Source organism: Photinus pyralis, unplaced genomic scaffold (assembly GCF_008802855.1).
Source record: "Photinus pyralis isolate 1611_PpyrPB1 unplaced genomic scaffold, Ppyr1.3 Ppyr1.4_LG5, whole genome shotgun sequence".
NCBI classification, from domain to species: Eukaryota; Metazoa; Arthropoda; class Insecta; order Coleoptera; family Lampyridae; genus Photinus; species Photinus pyralis.
Window position 1 is genome coordinate 12,198,167 of NW_022170596.1, and position 16,443 is coordinate 12,214,609.

The 16,443-nt window shown below is 36.5% G+C and overlaps 1 protein-coding gene across 1 annotated transcript in view; it reads right to left on the reverse strand.

Moving 5' to 3' along the window:
• LOC116170179 overlaps positions 1-7,338 on the reverse strand; it is a 31,789-nt gene extending 24,451 nt beyond the window's left edge. The window contains exon 1 of the mRNA XM_031486406.1: positions 7,322-7,338. The gene's annotated coding sequence lies outside the window, so the exon portion shown is untranslated. The remainder of the gene's footprint in view (positions 1-7,321) is intronic.
• Between the last annotated feature and the right edge of the window lie 9,105 nt (positions 7,339-16,443).

Below are 16,443 nucleotides of genomic sequence, written 5' to 3' on the forward strand. Positions count from 1 at the left end.
CAACATTGAGAGCGAACCTGTATTGCACCATCAATCCTCAAATGCAGCCCTTTTAAACCATTTGATATCTACTCCATATAAACGAGTCAAAAAGTTAGCCGCAAGAATTCCAAATCTTCCACGTCGAAAAAAGGTTGTAAATAAAAAGGTTAGTCGTATTTATGCATTTTGTCAAATCTACTCGATAACTTTATGATCTGTTGATCTCTTGTACCACTAATAGTAAAATTTTAAATAACCACCAAAGAACGCTGACCTTACACCAAAGGAATCTTCCACTGCGACGGAAGTTGCGAATCTCTACGACATTACCAAATAATTCGGGCGCAAAAGCTATTGTGATTTTTTGTGTACTCAAAAAACCGTAAATGATTACGGTGATGTGTAGAAAATTTCAAGTAGTAATAATTAAGATTCCCATTTCATATGTGTATTTTAACGAAGCTTAATTAGGTCAAGTTCTTTAGTTTTTCAATTGATCGAATTATTTATTATTATCAGATTCGAGTTGCAGTTTATCAACATATTCCCATTTAAGTTAGCCAATGTATTAGCGCCGTAGGAGTAAGATTATTAAAATTTCAAAATAATTAGGTCCAGATTATTATAAACTAGCTTCTCTTTTGATTACGCTACAGAGCCCTCAGGATTCCAAGTAAATTTAAAATTTCATCATAAGGCGGTTAGAAACTGCTATAATGTAAAACAATAAATATTTAACCATTTAGTACATATTACTTGGATAAAAATGCCATTTGTAAGGTCAAGGGTGATCTTCTGTTTATCCTTATATTATGTATAAGCATTTAAATGTATAGAATTTGTTCGTGCAAGAAGAGGGAAAGAAAGTATGAGGTATCTAATATTTTTTCTGTCAAAGCGTGTTTAGATATTTTTCAGAATTATTTATATTATTATATTATATATCGATATGTTTCTGCATTACAAAAAAATAAACGTTTTACTTGTATTAATTTCTTATGATACCAAATCGTTTGATTATAAACATAAACGAATTTTACTTTTTAGAGTGGTTATAGATGCGTCTAAATCCGTTATTTCTTTTAACCTTGCAAAAGCCGTAGAGGTCGTCGTAGCAAATACAACCAACAAAATCACTTCTGTAAGAAACTTTCGCCAAATAATACAAACATTACTTTTTTGGAACACGTTTCCATTGAAAGCTGCAAAATGTCGGCATTGTAAATTCCATCCACGCCTTCACCAAATAAAACACAATGTTTCCCTAATTCCATTCGCTAAATCAACTTAGAAACCGATTTCTGTTTCAACCACGTAACACAAAATGTGTTGCCTCGTCGCCGTGTAACCCACGAAAGATTTTACCCTTCGCGACGTCAAGTTCTATCGGAATGGCGCTAAAAGTTGTGATTAAAGAGCTGTAATTGACACCCATCAAGGAGTTCTGAACTCGCATCAATAAAAGTTAACGGAACCTCCATCAAGATCGTAATTCAATTATCAATATCAGAAAAAGGAGAAAGGACGAAATCTGAAATTGTAAAGTTCTAGAGCTCAGCAATTTGGTGTCTTCCTCTTTGCAAAGAAATCGATCATTTTGTAGTGTAATTTTTTTAACTGTATGTTAATGGTATATAATATGATGATTTTTCGACCTAATTTTTTGAATGGGGTCTTAATTAAAGCGAAATGTAACGGAGTTTGTGTATGATCGTGGTTTATGTGTAAAAGCTATAAAAAGCTTAATGAGAATCATTTCATTTTGAAATGATAAACGTACAAAGTAAATAAGGTCTTATAAATATGCAGTTTACAGTAAACAAATTTATGAGAAATTTGTAGCTGTAATTCTATGTTATTAGTACGTATTTATAAATTGCGTTTCCTTTGACAAAGTTCGTACAGTATATACTGAAGTGTCTATGACGTAATGTGAGCCTTACTGTTACAGACACTAATGGCACAGGCACTTAATTGGTAAGTATTGACGTAAATCGGATTAATGTAGTCGAAGTTCTTACATAGCAAGATGAATACGTTTTTTAATATTGAATATTGATGTTTTACATTTGAGAAGTAGGTTAAAACATACGCCCTCAGCTCATTCAATTTCGCTTCATTCGAATATCACTATTAAGATAAAGTGGTTCCATACAATACTCATCCTTGGAGTCGCCCCTCAACGGTAATTGCTTTTTATATTTCATGGGTTTGATTCATGTATTTGGATACCCAGGCTAGCTCTTATTGAAATTTCTTCTCCTCAAGGAATAAAAAGAATACGAAATCGCCATCGCATTCAAATTAACTTGAAAGAACCAATCAGATGCGTAACCATAAGAGACAGCTTGCCCTCTTAGTTTTTCCTTCTCTCTCACCTGCAGTATCCGCGCTTATCATTGACACGCGCAGTCCAGGCTCTATAACGCTTGTTGCGGCAAATGATTACTAATGTCATGATTCATTGAAGCGGCGAATTCATTAATGATCGCCTTGTGTATGACAAAATTCGGCTACTACTAATAACTTTGGCCTTGGCCTTTAAAGCAAGCCTACTACTACGACTACTACTCAAGTTCTTCGCCCTAAATTTGGCGCCCGAGCAGGGATCTTGAAGGGTTCACCACCGTTCATCCTCTGAAGAGGCCAACCACTGCCGAAACATTTCAACGACCGCTGGATATATAGTCAGATTTATAGTGTCACCAGGGCTGTTTACTGACTTGGCTCCTAAAAAGGCAGACTTGAAAGGATTTTGTCACCGATTTGCAAAACGTTTATTTTTCCCTTGACTATCATATTAACCTTGCAGCATAGATTAGCCGCCGTGTCCAAAGGGTCAATGAATCCACAATAATTCATTATATTACCGAATTACAAAGTTTAATCCGCTGACATGGTCGTAATTCGTATATCCGACCAAGACCAAGAGCTTTATTCGTTAACCATAGCTTGCTACCCCAATACCTATGACCGTTCCGTAACTGAGTTCATTCAAGCCATTAAAACTGCCAGAATTTGTACCGAGAAGCCCGTCAGGCTCTACCGTCGCAGTTCGCCGTTCCGTTTTGTAATTATGAGCAACCGCATCGTGACCAAATCCGCACACCATCCCAATAGGACCATTAGAGCCCCGAACCTATCGCCACCCAAACAATGAAGGCATTGGAATACACTACAGACTATTTCTATGCAACCAAATCCTAATAGCCGCAATTGGACTCCATCTCGCAGTTCCTCTAAGCAACCCACATCGTTTCCCCCTCGAAACCCCACTATGTACATGTGAGCGCATCTCTCATACCGCCTGCAACAAACCAACATTATAATATCGATGATTCTTCAGTTTGTAGACGTGTGGATGTACTGGTTATTGGAGGTCACAGCCAACCGAGCATCATTTTGTTCCCGTTGTGTTAGACGAGGAGAAATGTCTCGAGAGTGTAATCAAAGCCTAAGCGTTCCTTCCGTAAGGCTGATTTCTCCCTGTGCTGTTTCAATACGAAGTACAAACCCGCGTCCGTTTATCACGGTTCGCATCAATTTATTAATATGCAGCTACTTGTGCGTATATGGCACCGATCATCATTCTGTAAACTGAAATTCACCTGGTGCATCATGGCCCCAGTCTCCGTTACGAAGTACTTCTTGGCATAGGTTTTTTTTACCGAAACAACCTGCATTTTAATATGCAATTTCCTTGTTCATAGTGTTAGTCATGCTTCTCAGCAATCTATTCCTTGTCTCCATAGCGAGTTAACAAACGTTTGAAAATCTCAATGAATGCACCGATTTAATTGAACATGAAATCGGACTCCGGGATCCGCTTCTACATCTACCGTGATATGGAAAAACTGTAAACAGATTCAGATTCTCTGAAAAAAAGATTATTCAAAAATTTCAAATGCGTTTTTTAGTTACAGAAAGGTGCAACTTTCATCGATGCGGAGATCCCAGTACCGAGCCACTAATTTGAACCACCCTGTACTGTTCGATCATCATTCTCTGCGTTGGATGCATTTGATCAAGTGTCCGACCGACCATTAGCAAGATGGAGTGTTTTGCTGCAACAATATGACTTCAAAATCAAAGCCAGGTTGCTGATGCCGTTTCCCGTGATCCTCTCTCTAGTACCGAGACCGAAGTACAAAGTACAAGGTAATTGAATTATTATCATGCTCCTGTACTGTAATAAATTAACGTACGGTATGGAGATGAAATCAACCGGGCGCTTCATTGCTAAAAACCATAACTTCTAGACCTAATTATTTATATTCAAGGAGGTGACAATAGGGACAGTGGGGATATTGAAATTATTTTTGCAGCATCAAAAAGCTCTCGTCATTTGGAAGACGAGAAAAATAGTCATAAGGTTGTAATGGTGCGTATTACAGGTTACGAATCTATCAAACGTAAATTATAACCGAATTACGTACGATACTTTTTCTACGAGCTCCGTGAATTTCGAAATGAAAATAAGGCGAAACTCAAAACGACGTCTGTTTACAGTTTTGACATTTGTAGATAATTATCATTTTCAAACGTATATGATCTATTCTAATTTTTTGATTACGCACGGGTGTAGGTAATGAGTAACTAATTAGATATGTTGCAGCGAACAGCGTCTGATTGGGTTGTATTTAGCCATTGGATGTACGCTAATTTTTTATCACGCATTAACTAAAGAAGTTGTAATTTTAGAGCGCTTTCATAGTAGTTTGTTGGGTGAGCTGGATTTTCCAGCCTTCCCTTTCCACATTTCGAGAATTTTAGAAAAGGTAAGAGCTTGGTTTCGAGGAGATCTTTTAATAATACATCGTATTGCATCGTGTATACATTTTTAGGTCAAATTTAATCTTTATCTACCGCAGCGTTTGATTTTCAAAGTAAGTGTAACATTTTCCATTCCGTTAGTTATAATGGGGGTACCTATTCGCTTTCCTTTGTTTTGCTTCCCAGTAGATACCGATGATTAATTTTATTTTGGTGTCGTTCTCGTTTTGGGAAATTGATAGTGTTTCCGTTTGTCTCAGTTGTGTTTTATACTATTTATCAGTGACCGACTGCCATTTACCTGTATGATCACTGGAGTGATCGTATCACTGATTGATTTATCTCCGGTAACCGTTTGAAATCCAGGAAGAAATTCCTGGGTGGCGCTCGAGACTACCGTACTCTTTCTTTTATTAGATTGCATAATCCACGTTCTGGCGGTAGCTAACTCTCTGCCGTTTTGCAAAGTAACCCCTCTGGCTTAATTTTGAATTATGCCCTTTTTACTATTCCATGGTAAGCCACGAATTCCCCTGTGAAATACGTCGACATAGACGTCAACGAATTCCTTCCTTCTAATATCCTTGTAACATTTTCGCGTACCTTGAAATGAAAGTAGTAAACAATTTCTAACCCTTAAAAGTGCTCCCATTACGGTACTAATCTATGGTTCTTTTTCAATTCATTTCAATTATTCGACCATTTGTTGTTTTATTATCTGATGAAGCACTAGCATCTTCAACGGTTTTGCTTTTTGATAATTCCCCCTACATTCCTCCGACCGTTGTACTTCTTCGTACAGTAACTTCATCCGCTTTTCTTCATCGTCTATCGTTTTCTTTTCCATAACTTCCTGCATCTCCTTCACTCACTTGGATAGATCCATTTCTACTCTGGTTCACGTTTTTCTAATTAGTTTTTGGATACTCTTCGCCGAGCTCTTCGCAATCTTTTGAGCCAAACGCTATTATTTTTTTCATTGATCAATATAGAACGACTCATGACAGGTAATAATGTAGACCTCCTTCTAAAACTCCAACCTCTTCTTTATTAATTGGCATTCTTTTGGGTGTATGGTGCCTATGCGCCGCAGACTGCAGACCGAACCTCCTAGAACTGGCTGCTCTATACATCTCACTTTATGGTCCTTCACTGGCGTGATAGGTTTGGTTTCCTCTTTTTCCACTTCGATCTTGTCACGTTTCTTACTTAAATCTTGTCTTAGCAGCCTACATGTTTTTTGTCATTTCTTTGGTCTTTGGTTTGCCACTAATTCCTTCACCACTACACTCCAATCTGCACTTTGAAATTAGTTTTATTCATGGAGCTTACCATTTTGACCGACCAAACGTTGAAAGTTTTTCCCTGGTGCTCGCTCCATTTTCTGTACTTGTTTTTGGCTCGTAAATCTCTTTAAATTTCATTCCTCATCTCTTGCAATTCTCCGTTCGTGCTCTGTGTGCTTCTAGTTGAGGATACATTGGATACAAGCAGAATGCTCTTGTCCCCCCTTTTAAATCAATTAACATATGCGTATAGATGATGACGTTTTACTATTTAATTCGATTCCCTAACACGTGCGCCACCACGGATCTCTATTTCTTATTTACCTAGATAGAGAACGTTTGGTGAACTAAAATGAATTTCCTTTACATGCCAAAGCGAAACGCTATCTTATCACAAAATGCTAAATGTGGCAGTGATTGACGTATATTGCTCAAAAGGAGACGCAGTCAAGGATGTACACCCATTTCATGTATCAATTAAACTCAAAAGCACTGTTTGCCTTCCCTGAAAATCTGTATTGTTGTTTCCAGATGGAAGGGCGATAAAATATTTATACATCAGAACGGCGGTACATTTCCTCGTTTCACTTACAGCGGTAATAATTTGATGGCCTGCCACAACGAATCCTCGTTATCAGTTAGACAATACCTATTTTAATTAGGTAGACGTGTAGTTTTTGCACATTGTACGTATTCATTTTCGAAATAATGATGTGAAATTTAGTACGAAAACAGTAATGGACGCACCTTCTGTGCAATCGATTCCTTGTTATTTCAAAGTAAACAGTATCTAATGTAAACAATTCGAACAACCCGTGTTACTGTTTTCAAAAATTTGGCTTGTGTTTAAATACGATATGACAAAGAAATATATTGACGTCTATTAAAAGTTCATTGTTTACCCTTCACCGCCTTAGTCGAAAACTTGTATTACTTGTGCAAGAAGATGGATTGAAGCTTCGCTTACTAACTGGTGTAGAGAACTCAACGCTGTTTATTTTTGGTTGATCACTGTAGTTATTTTGTAGGTTCGTTGCACCTCCTTGGTGGAAAAAGAATAGCGCAAAAAAATTTAAATAAAATAGGTTAGATGCAAATTGGAAAGAGTTATGAATTATTTTTTTATGACATACCACACAAATTGTGAACAGTTCAGTTATGAAAGGTTGGCTACTTAATTTTATCCAAATGAACACCTGCAAATTTTATTTAAAAAATCCTTCGTACCAAATTTGATTCAGATCATAAGGAGGTGATGTAACAGTGGAAAACCTCCATACCTGTACCACGTTGGATTTCGGGTTTCGAGTCCGGGAATCGAGTTGCTACTGAAAGTTAAAAATGCTGTTATAATGGTTAACAGTGCCATGTGTACAAATTACAATTAATGCACCATCGTCAGCATGTAAAGCTCTATGGTAGTAGCGATAAATTGAACGGAACCAGTACTTTCTAGCAGTCGATTACCTTTATAACGAAGTTATAGTATCAATGATGACACTGAATCTGCCATACAATATAGGTGTCTATCGCGATTTTCTGCGCGTGTAGAAATTGCAACTAAGTGTAATGGGTTTAAATTTAGGCTCATCCATAATACATAAAGAGGTACTAATAATAGCACTTAAGCATGGTCTGGGTTTTAATGGATTTACGATTTGGTTCATAACAAATTCATTGCTTAATTGTTTTCGCATTAAAGCGTAAATACCTTCATCAAAATTACATTGGATCCATTATAATTTGACGGGTGCGATAATTTTACCTTGCATGTATTAATAATTAACTCGTTACGCCCAATGCAAATAGAGTACCGGATTCCAATTTTTCGCTCCACGCAAACGATATCTCTTAATTTATGGCATGAATGGAAAAACCTAATTACTTCTTTGCGCTGGAAAAAGGGTTAAAAGCGAATTTAAATTTGCCAGCTATATACCTACTTGAAAAGCTATCTTAATTCTTTTAATCTAAAATCTAATTTGTACAATCCCCTTTTTAAGTGTACTAAAGAACTGATTTGAACGTTTTCCAGGGAATATAGATTTCCATATAAGTAACAATAACAGAAATTCGAAACGAATGATAATTATTAATTGCACAGAACTGTACAACTGCGGATTATCAGTAATTGTGGTGGGACGAGATTTCTAATTAATTTGGTATGGTTAGATCGATGCTACGTTTTTATTGTGCACTGGTTTCTTCTCTATTCTTCTCTATCACCACTATCAGAAATTACTATTCCTACCCAAGATGATTTAACATTTTGAAATGGGATTTTAAAACGATCATCGTGAATAATAATAATAATTCACCCCAAGGACCAAAAGTTGACTTGAAATCCTAAAAGTCCAATTTTTCTCTAAAAAAAACTTCTCCAGACATGATTGTGATTAATTAAACACTCCCAAAAATTAGACGAAATGGACTTTGCATTCTTTAGTTGTTAATTCAGACTCTTCCCCGCCAATCAGATTTTAGATAGGATCGTTAATCATTCCCACGCCTTCTTTGTGCCTGCTGAGCTTGCCGCTTTTTAAACCATCACTCGCTCAGAAAAGAAACCGTACGTTGCACCTTAAAAAGATGAAACTTGACACAAAATCCAAACTTTATAGCTCTGGAACTTCCTGAGCAGATCAACGAACAAAGCCTTTCACAGATAAAAAAATCGTACAATTATTTCTTCGCTGAAATCACCCAAATAATTCTTTTACATCAAACCAAGATCAATATTTGTATGGGGAATATCTGATTTACTTTTCTCTGTGAAAAATTCAAATCAAGCTACAATCACATAAGATAATAATTCGTATTAAAGTAAACCCGTTTTACTTACACAGCGCTCAGGAAAAAGTGCCATGATTTTTTATTTATTCAAATTTTGTTAATCTTAACTTAGCTCTTACTTTAATGTCCAAAGTACCAGTACGCCAAATTTCAAAACGTCCACTCAAACTGGAGATGATAAAAAATAGCGGATTGGCTAGTACCGAATCGTCAGTGTAGTCAACCGTAGAAATCTAAAACCAACCGTTGGTTCCTCAACCGACAGAGAATTAGTGTTTATGCAACGCGTTTCATTCCAACCGACGGTTGACCCCAAACCGGAGTTTCACTAACCGGCGGTTCAACCGTACTTTTATGCAACCGGGCCTAAAATGAAGTTACAGATGGTGGAACCCTAAAACAACCATTTACAAAAGTTGTCCCGATGATTCTTGCAAATCGACAGGCTGTGGAATTTTTTAAAAATATAACAAGAACGGTAACTCTATAATAGGCCCTTGGCACTCTCGTTAATACAAATCATACATTTTGCTCCAATAGAAGAATGACAAAAGTTCACGCTTTAAAGAATCGCTTGATGCAACCCGATTTACAATAGTATATTGAAAGACAAGTGTTACAATGCGACCTATTGTAATACGACTATCTTGTGGCACGAGTGGCGACGCGAAGCGTAGCCACGAGTGTCCGCAAGATAGGAGTATTACAATAAAGCATTGTAACACGCGTTTTTCATACTATTTTTTCTATTTCGGTGCTTTAATTTAATTAAAAAAATCATTATCAGAAACTATAGGGAACATTAGAACTAACATGTTTTATGTTGGGAACACTTTTTATGCCGTTAAGTTTTAGGTTGGCAGCGTAGTAAGACTGACATTTTGAAGTTCAAACATGGAAGTACCCAACGAAGTACCTACTTGTACTAACTAGTAACTGCCAACTTAAGAGATGAGTTACCAAAAAAAAACGACTATAATCACTGTCTTTGTGCAACTGTTTTCGGCCGAAAACAGTTGTACAAAATCATCATTGTAACACCGAAATAGAAAATAGTATATTGAAAGACAAGTGTTACAATGCGACCTATTGTAATACGACTATCTTGTGGCACGAGTGGCGACGCGAAGCGTAGCCACGAGTGTCCGCAAGATAGAAGTATTACAATAAAGCATTGTAACACGCGTTTTTCATACTATTTTTTCTATTTCGGTGCTTTAATTTAATTTAAAAAAATCATTATCAGAAATTATAGGGAACATTAGAACTAACATGTTTTATGTTGGGAACACTTTTTATGCCGTTAAGTTTTAGGTTGGCAGCGTAGTAATACTGACATTTTGAAGTTCAATCATGGAAGTGCCCAACGAAGTACCTACCTGTACTAACTAGTAACTGCCAACTTAAGATATGAGTTACCAAAAAAAAACGACTATAATCACTGTCTTTGTACAACTGTTTTCGGCCGAAAACAGTTGTACAAAATCATCATTGTGACACCGAAATAGAAAATAGTATATTGAAAGACAAGTGTTACAATGCGACCTATTGTAATACGACTATCTTGTGGCACGAGTGGCGACGCGAAGCGTAGCCACGAGGGTCCGCAAGATAGGAGTATTACAATAAAGCATTGTAACACGCGTTTTTCATACTATTTTTTCTATTTCGGTGCTTTAAATTAATTAAAAAAATCATTATCAGAAACTATAGGGAACATTACAACTAACATGTTTTATGTTGGGAACACTTTTTATTCCGTTAAGTTTTAGGTTGGCAGCGTAGTAAGACTGACATTTTGAAGTTCAAACATGGAAGTACCCAACGAAGTACCTACTTGTATTAACTAGTAACTGCCAACTTAAGAGATGAGTTACCAAAAAAAAATGACTATAATCACTGCCTTTGTACAACTGTTTTCGGCCGAAAACAGTTGTACAAAATCATCATTGTGACACCGAAATAGAAAAAATCATTTTTGGTTGTCTCGAAAACAAGCCCAAAATCAAAATCTGATTTCTTGTTAACTATAATCGGATTTGGCCGTAATTTTTTTAAATGTAGCTCTCCGAGAGCTTTCCATTCGCTTAAGATTTACATTTCGTGTAGTATTTTCGAAATTATTCCATTTAACAACATTCTTCGGATTCTGAAAAAAAATTCCACACTCCGTCGATTGAGGTTTTGAGGTTCACTTACTGTAAAAAAATTGAGAACGCTTTGAGAGTCGCCCAGTGTGAAAGACAAAGCATCGTTGTTTTAATTTGTTTATTTAAATAAACGTGTAAACAAATACATATAGCAAACGAGCTCCTGGGTAGGACTATAAGCATGCGCAAAACCAAATTTTTAAAGTGTTGGAGCTACATTTCCTTTTATTCCAAGTGTCAAGTATCACACTTCATTTAAATGCTTTGATAAATAAGAGAATTGGCACTGCGCATGCGTAAAACCGAATTTTGAAACCGGCGTTAGATTTGCTTTTATTCCGAGTGCCTATATGTATCAAATTCCATATACATAAATACCTTCATAAATAAAAAAGTTTGCAATTCGTTTCATAAATGGTCGAGATATGAAAAGGGAACTTTGAATGTTGAATCGAAGAGACTCAACTTTTGAAATTGCGTATTGTATGTAAGAGCCATGTCCATATTAAATTTCATGCAATTCGGTTCATAACTAACAGTGATATCAAAAGGGACTTCCTTATTTTTTTACCTACATTACCAATTCACAAACTCCGATCTACAAATTTGATAAAGAATCTACCTACAAAATTTCATTGTAATCGGTCCATTCGTTATCGAGAAATCGTGCTAACGGACGGACAGACGGACAGACACCGCAAAATTATAAACTCACTAGGACCTCGTTAATAATCAGTGACTATGGTACCTACGGTGATCGGGTTTGTCTTATTGTTTTGTCATCAAAAGAAGTGACCAAATACGGATTTTCAAATGATCAGATGAATTTTGCTACTAAAAACAGATTGTTAATTTTCGGGATTCCTTTTTTTATATTTTTCCGTAAACACAATAACTAATGGCAAGTGCAGGTGTTTTTGTTTGATTTCATAATTCCATTGGCATTACCGACTTTATAAACGCGAGGGTTTTTGATTTTTAAATTTTTACTGATTCTGAATTTATAAAATAGGAAACAATTGTATGTACGGATTCGTAATTTTTTTCTCTACAAAAAACCTAAATAGACTTTATTTCTAAAATAATTAGGGAAGCAAATTCGGAAATTAACAAATTACTATTGAAATTCCTATGGCGCTTTCGTCAAGTCACCGCCCCGTACGTACCTCGTAACGCAAAAATGTAATGATAATAAGTAATAAGATGAAGAATAATTACAGTACAGTAGTACACTAAATCCTTCGTGATATTTCCTACCTTTTTGGATTGTCAGTCGTTGTGTCGCTTTTAATATTAGGTAATTATAACTGCCCATAATAACCGTACGATCGCGGGTATAACCGAATGATTACACACCAATCTGTTGCAAATGTAAGGTGGGAGAAACTAATACTGGATCACGGGAAAATTATGACGAAAACATACTTTTTACCCGATCCCAGAACTATTTTATTATCAACTGTAATGACTCGCAATTTCTTTTTAAAGGTAAATAACAGTTTAAACTCCATTATGACTGAATTGTTTTTCCACTTTTATTATTCTAACCCTCTAAAAATATGTCAAACATTGACTAAAACGCTCGCGATTTTTAATATTCTAATTCAGACATATTGTACCTCAAGATTTGAAGGTACTCTATTCCAAATTTGAGCTACGTATCTTGAAAAATACCCTGTCTACAGCGACGGGCATTTGACCATTTCAACGCCGGTTTTTAATGTTTCCGCTACGTAACACATGCTCTTACTGTTTGCGCGCACGATTTGGTACCGTAATCTCCAAAAACTGCGGGCAAGCGGAAATGTAATGAGTACCTTTACAACATGCACATTTAGCCGGTGTAGGCTTCTGCGCAAGAAACACATGGGTAGATTTTGATTTAGTACTAGCGGTATACCAAAAGATACTGCATTTTCTTATACCAAGGTGCCACTTGGTACAGTTGTTCCTTAGAGCCATTTAGACGATTTGGCCCGAAGAACACTTGACATTTTCCGTGTGGGTAGATTTTAGAGGGGGTGGGGGTGATTTATTGTAACATTTTTTTAAAAACTAAATATGGCCTAGAGACGAGATCTGGGTGTCGATTTCGTATGATTTTAACCCGAGGAATCCAATGGTAGCGCCAGAAATGTAATCCGGATACAGGAAGTCCGTGAAAAGCCGCCATTTTTAGAAAATGACAGACTTTTGATCGAATTATATTTCTAAGGCACACCGGGTCGTGTAAGGTGTCTAGAGTTATGTTTTTGGGGTCAGGGAATTCATTTATGATAACAAAAATAACCTACTGGCATCGGAACTGCATGAGAGGCTTCTCTACTGCCCTTTTTGAAGACGTCGCACGCGGTGAAACCCAAGATATTCCAAAGTTTTAATACCTATACAAATTTGTAATATTTTATTTAATAAAAATACACATTAACAAAACATAAAATATATTAAAACATGGGGTAAAAAATTTATAAGCCTATGAAGGATCACCAAGTACATCGCTGACCTCCTCTGAGATTGCGTTATCACCACTGAAAAGGAATTTCACATACCGGGCGAATATTGTTAAAACCGAACGTAGGAAATTAACATGCGAAAAACGTTTTTTGCCGATCGTTGCTCCCCATGTTAACTTAGAGGGTTTGTAATGACACCAATCAAAAGAAGATTTTTTTTCTCATCTAATGATATACGAATTAGCTTATTTTCAGGTGTATTTCTCATTATTTTATCAAAAATTCGGCAATAAATCCAATTAGCAAAATCATGTTAAACCATGGAAATTTTCTAACGAATTGAAATAGGTTTTCACATGCACGGAAAACAAATATCGCGTACTAGAGTAAATATTTCCGCTGTAAACGTTGTTTATTATAAATACTTTTTCCTCAGTGAACCGCATTTTACAAAAAAATTAATGCCAGGTGTCATAAACTGATATTGATTTCGACGTTTGAATCTGCTTTTCGTCTTAGTCATGGCTAAACATGATTTTGGTAAGTGGATTTCTCGAGTTTTTGATAATACAGTGAGAAATACACCTGAAAATGAACTAATTCGTATATCATTAGACGAGGAAAAAATCTTCTTTCGATTGGTGTCATGATCAACCCTCTAAGTTAACATGGGGAGCAACTATCTACAAAACCCCCTTTTCCCATGTTAATTCCCTATGTTCGTTTTGGGAAGATTCACCCGGTATAAATATTAAAGGTTCGGTAGTAAATTAGGTATATCCGAAAGTATACAATATTCCCCTTTGTTTGAGCAATCTCCCATACATTTTTGGCATGCAGGGGAACATGGCAATCGGTGTCGCCGGCAGTTGCACTGAAGGGTCTCGCAGCTACACCTGTCCAGAGCACGGACTGCCTTCCATACTTGTGGCAGCTTGGACTACAGAATCTTCCAGCCTTTGGCTTCAAGAGTCCATCCCCATCCCTCTGGACTTGTAGAGCTTCTCATCACGTGGTTTGCACATCCCCAGATATGGCCAGCGACATACGCCGCCCTCCTTATGTGCTCCTCCACCTCTTGCTGCGGCGACACGGATTGCCATGTTCCCCTGCATGCCAAAAATGTATGGGAGATTGCTCAAACAAAGGGTAAGGATATTGTATACTTTAAATATAATTTACTACCGAACCTTTAATATTTATATGTAAAATTCCTTTTCAGTGGTGATAACGCAATCTCAGAGGAGGTCAGCGATGTACTTGGTGATTCTTCATAGGCTTATACATTTTTTACCCCATGTTTTAATATATCTTATGTTTTGTTAATGTGTATTTTTATTAAATAAAATAATATGTTTATATATTAAAACTTTGGAATATCTTGGGTTTCATCGCGTGCGACGTCTTCAAAAAGTGCAGTAGGGAAGCCTCTCATGCAGTTCCGATGACAGTAGGTTATATTTGTTATCATAAATGAATTCCCTGACCCCAAAAACATAAGTCTAGACACCTTACACGACCCGGTGTGCCTTTAAAATATAATTCGATCAAAAGTCTGTCATTTTCTAAAAATGGCGGCTTTTCACGGACTTCCGGTATCCGGATTACATTTCTGGCGCTACCATTGGATTAATCGGGTTAAAATTATACGAAATCGACACCCAGATCTCGTCTCTAGGCCATATTTAGTTTTTTTAAAAATGTTACAATAAATCACCCCCTACCCCTCTTAAATCTACCCACACGGAAAATGTCAAGTGTTCTTCGGGTCAAATCGTTTAAATGGGTCTGAGGAACAACTGTACCAAGTGGCACCTTGGTATAAAAAAATGCAGTATCTTTCAAGAATTTCCGTTATACCGCTAGTACTAATTTGCTATTACTGTTACTACTTGGAACGGGATAACTTTTTGAACTACTACTACTTGCCAATTTATTTACTACGGTGCTAGTGCGTGCACAAATTTTGGCTTGTTCTTTTATGAAAGTAATGATGTCCTTATAGGAAGGCATATCCGTTTTTCTCCTAGTGTTTTCGAATAGACGTTGAGTCTCGGGATTTAGTTTTTGAAAAGCTAAGTATGCTAAAATGTAGTCGGCTAAATCTGGTATATCTAATTTTCGCAAAGCTGTAACGGCAGGATCGAATTTATCTACGAACGCGATTAACGTATGAACATTTTCAGTTGGACTTTGTTTAAACATAAACAATTGTTCTAATAAGGAATTAGTATGGCACGTTTGTCCTCATATTTGTCAACAAGCGCAGCAAGAATGATTCTGTAACTGTCTCCTGTAGGAGCTATTCCAGAACATACCGATAGTGCAGTATCACTTAAACAGCCGAGTAAATAATGCGCCCGATTAACGTCGTTTAATTCAGGGTTGTTGTGAATCAGACTATTGAAGCATTAAATAAATAAAGGCCACTCTTTTAAATCTCCACTGAATTTTGGGAGTGGAATATCCGGTAGTTTGCGAATCCTGTTAGTCCGCTCTTCACTTCTTGTAGAGGGGACACTACTATACTACTACTACTACCATTGAATTTATAACTTACTACTAATAGAACTACTATGAATTTTAATCTTTTGAGCAACATGTTCAATGTAACATACTATTTCCTCAATCGTCTCGATGATTTTAAAGCTTGGAACAAAGTGTTCGTCTAATTCGCACTCTAATAAGTTTATATCTTCTATTGGTTCTACCAATTTAACTTTGGTTGCCTCGTAATTAGTGTACCTCATCTTAAAATAACTCAATTTCTCTGGGGTTGAAACATCCCTACTAAAATCATATACCCGTTGAATGTTAGCAAAATATTGTTCTTTTTTGGCGTTTAAAATCTTAAGACGATGTTCCGCTTTTGTGTCCATCGTTCAGAACCGCTAAATATCGCGCTAAATTGACAATAATGGAATATGTGTGGCGGTTTTATCAAAGTTTTGATATCTACAACTTGAATTCTATACTATAAAAGCGCTTATCAACCTGCACCGAAAC